The sequence below is a fragment of the Dipteris shenzhenensis genome, chromosome 23 (assembly GCF_047967505.1).
Source record: "Dipteris shenzhenensis isolate YYH24624 ecotype China chromosome 23, Dip_SZ_1.0, whole genome shotgun sequence".
In the NCBI taxonomy this organism is placed as follows: domain Eukaryota; kingdom Viridiplantae; phylum Streptophyta; class Polypodiopsida; order Gleicheniales; family Dipteridaceae; genus Dipteris; species Dipteris shenzhenensis.
In genome coordinates, this window is record NC_141618.1 from 1,367,470 (window position 1) to 1,371,961 (window position 4,492).

Genomic DNA, 4,492 nt, shown 5'->3' on the forward strand with positions numbered 1-4,492 from the left:
TTCCATTCATAATGTCATTATACTTTTTGTAGCAGTCTTAAGCCATATGACCCATTTTACCACAATAGTAGCATTCAACATTGTTGTTTGCATTTTGACCTCTCTGCCATCCACCACGGCCTCTTTGGCTCCCCCTGCCTCTACAGTTACCACGTCCTCCTCCATAGGATTGGTTTTCTTGAGTTTGCTGCATATTCTGATTTCTACCATGGCCTGCAGATTAGCCTCCTCTACCTCTGTCTCTACCTCTTCCAGCATTTGAGTAGAAGACAGTTTCTTTTGAAGTTCCTCCTGAAGAAGATGCACCAGCATTTCTCTGCTCTTAGGAAATTAGAAGAGCAAACAACTCCTCAAAATTAGGAAAATTTTCATGGACGGTAATGGATGTCCGGAACTGTGCATAATCCTTTCCTAGACCATTCAAGGTCACAGAAACTAAATCATCATCTTCCACTGGCGACCCAATGCAAGCAAGTGCATCTGCAATTTTCTTCACCTTCATGTGGTAGTCATTGATGCTCATATTTTCTCTCTGCACATTGTGCAACTCCTGCTTGAGCTGCATTTTCCTGGCTTGTGTATTTGTGATGTACATTTTTGCCAAAGTATCCCATGCCTCCTTTGGTGTACTTGCATCCTGAATACGCTACAAGCATAGAATTCGAAATACTGATAAACAGCCAATACATAACTTTTTTGGCTCTCTCATGCCATCCTTTAAATGCCTACATTTCCTGTTGATTGGGAACATTAGGAAGAACTGGTTCTTCTTCATTTCGTGTAATGAACTCCCAATAGCCTTTTCCCATAAGGAAATTTGTCATTCTAAACTTCCATGCTTGGAAGTTGTTCTCGTCAAGCTTTTCAGTGACAATCTATGAAAGAGAATTAGACGCCATTGTAGAACACTGCAAAATATTCTGTCACTGCAAAAAACACAGCTTATGCCTAACAAGGGCAAATCTGCAAAGCTGATGAAAGTGGTATTTGACCACATAGTCACTTCCTAGTGATGATTTTGCATGAACAGGGAATAAGGATGATTCTATAGCTCCCAATATCTCTGCACACAGGCATACGATGCAATTTCTGCGGCAACTTTCCACCGACCTGCAAAACAGTGGTCGCATAGCAAAAACAGGGCCTTTTTCTCAGTGCTTGCAGAGAACTTCTACCTCCAAAACGGGCCCCAAAATGGCCTTGAATCAGAGAACTTCCGCCTCAAAAACGGGCCCCACAGCATATACTTCCCTCTCGCCACACTGCGAAGGGCGTCTCAATCTGAGACAGTGCACTCTTGCACTTCTGAGTGTGCTACTTGCAAAGATTTGCTCCCAAACTCGAAAAAGGAAAGCAACACTAGTCCTCTTACCAGGACACTGTGAACTTGGTTTTCTTTCTTGAGCTCCTTACCATGAACCAAATACCATGTGAAGATAGTGGGAGAGAAGGAAAGAGTCCCACTTGCGGCTTTCTCACATACACAATGGGGGAATACACACAAAGGTGGAGGCTGAAAACAGTTTTCCTCTTCTTAGTTGTGAAAGCCAAAAGAACTCTAGTACAAAGAAATAGGAGAACCCTATATGTGGGTCTCAAACCAAAGTCAGCTAACTAATGTGGCATACTAACTGAGCCACGAACTAGAGTACATAAGGATAGCTATCATCCAGCTATTGTTCATGGGCGATGTACCAACCGCATCTGCAGCTAACAAGTCAGTGACATAAATGCACAACGGTCACCCTGGCATATCACGAGTGGAGCTCAATATCTCAACAAAGATAAGAATGCAATTGGTTGCAAGTGGGTTTCTAAGGTGAAGGACAATGCAGATGGTTCTGTGTACAGATACAAGCCAAGATTAGTTATCAAGGGGTATGCACAAACATATGGCATTGATTATGAAGAAACATTCAGTCCAGTTGCAAGGATGGCAACCATAAGAGCAGTCATTGCTATGGATGTAAAGAATGCTTTCTTGCATGGTGATTTGCAAGAAGAGGTCTATATGGAGCAGCCACCAGGTTATGTTCATGCTGTTCATCCTGAGTTTGTTTGCAAGTTGAAGAAAGCCTTGTATGGCTTGAAGCAAGCACCCAAAGCATGGTCTGACAAGATAGGACAGTATCTTGTCACTATTGGCTTTCAGATTTCCAAGGAAGATTTCTCACTTTACGTTAGAAAAACAAAGAAAGGCATTATGCTACTTGTCATTTATGTTGATGATTTGATCATCACAGGTGATAGTGATGAAGATATCCTTCATGTGAAAATGCTATTGAAGCAGAAGTTTGAGATGAAGGATTTGGGAGAGCTGCGTTATTTCTTGGGCATTGAGGTGATTAGATCCACAAGTGGGATATGGCTCTTGCAGAGGCTGTATGGATTGGACATGCTATCCAAATATGGGATGACAAGCTGTAAGCCTATTTCAGTTCCTTTGGAGCAAAATGTGAAGCTTGAGCCTCGAGGGGGTCACTATGTATGAATCCTCTATATCACGTGCGTTCGAGGCCTATTTGTAAAATCCCTTATTTGTAAATTTTTCCTTAATAAAACGTATCCTTTTTCTATACAAATCTGTAAAATTTTTTACATTTCATTTTAAATGCTCCCTTATGTATATTAATTTTTGAGAAATTTAGGAATTAAAAATATCCTGTTGAACTCATGTGATAGGGTTACATATGATGAGTGAGCCCCCCGAGAGCTGAGCACAGATGCAAGTGACCTTATGGAAGACCCTACTATGTACATACGCATAGTAGGAAGTTTGATTTATATTACTATTACCAGGCTAGATTTGAGGTATGCTGTTGGGTTGGTAAGTCAGTTTATGCAAGCTCCAAGGAAGCCGCATTTGGATGCGGCTAGACGCATATTGAGGTATGTGAAGTCCACATTGTAGTATGGACTATTTTATGAGATTGGGGTTCAAATACAGTTGCATGGATACACTAATGCTGATTGGGCTGGTAGTATTTCTGATAGACGATCTATCAGTGGACATGTGTTCTCTTTTGGGAGTGCTGCAGTCACTTGGAGCAGCAAGAAACATCCTATAGTTGCCTTGTTGAGCACATAGGCTGAGTACAAGGGTGCAGCAATGGTTGCATGTGAGGCAACTTGGTTGCATAAGCTACTTTATGATATGCATCAATCTAAAGATGGGCCAATTGTCATTTATTGTGACAACATGAGCAGTATACACTTGGCAAATAACCCAGTCTATCATGCTAGAACAAAGCACATTGAGGTGCATTATCACTATGTGCGGGAGAAAGTTCTAGTAGGTTTTATTTATCTAGTTTATGTCAGCACAGAGGATTAGGTAGCTGACATATTCACGAAGGCATTGGGTGCACAGAAGTTGCGTAAGTTCAATGACCTACTTGGTGTGTAGGAATTGGGATTGAGCTCGAGGGGGAGTATTGAGATATCGAGCTCCACTCGTGATATGCCAGGGTGACCGTTGTGCATTTATGTCACTGACTTGTTAGCTGCAGATGTGCTTGGTACACTGCCCATGAATAATAACTGGATGAGAGCTATCTTTATGTACTCTAGTTAGTGGCTCAGTTAGTATGCCACCTTAGTTAGCTGAGTTTGGTTTTGAGACCCACATATAGGGTTCACTTATTCCTTTTGTACTTAGAGAGAGTTCTTTTGGCTTTCACAACTAAGAAGAGGAAAACTGTTTTCAGCCTCCACCTTTGTGTGTATTCCCCCATTGTGTATGTGAGAAAGCTGCAAGTGAGACTCCTTACTTCTCTCCCACTCTCTTCACACATAGATCCTCCCTTATGCCTACAAAATCTCATGTCCCATTCAAATGTTCCCAAATGGTAGATGCCACATTCTTGAAGATATGCATGGGATCAAGCAGGTGATTAATCTTGAGGTGAGACCAATATGGTAGTCGATAAAAGATGGAGTATCTAAACAAAAGCTGGTGTTAGCATGCAATCTTTAATCCATTCAATATAATAGCACACAATAGTTGCAAACGCTTGCCGACTCATGCCAAGTGGTGGAGGTCTCGTTGAACCGTCCCAAATTCTCATCCAATGTCCTGTAGTGAGTGACTGTGGGGGACTTTATTCCAAGGGGTGACATATCTAGGATGATCAGGTGGGAGAAATCGATTGTGATTCTCATAGATGATTTTATTCAAAATGCATCTGCCCATGAGGCAACTAGCGAAGGACCACAAACAGGACATGCATGGTAACCCAATGTAGTGAGACCTGAACAATAGACACAATTAATAGTTCAAGGTGGGTTCAAAGTGCCATATCGATTGCCCACTCATAATTAAAATTTCAATGCTTACCTAAACACTCGCCATAGCCTGGGAAGCCATGCATCATCCACATCAAGACTGCTTTGCAGTTGAAGTCTCGTTATGAGGGAGGCCTGCTCACATCATGCACCTTGATACCTCTCCAAAGTATCTCTAGCTCATCAATTAAAGGCTCCAAATAAACAT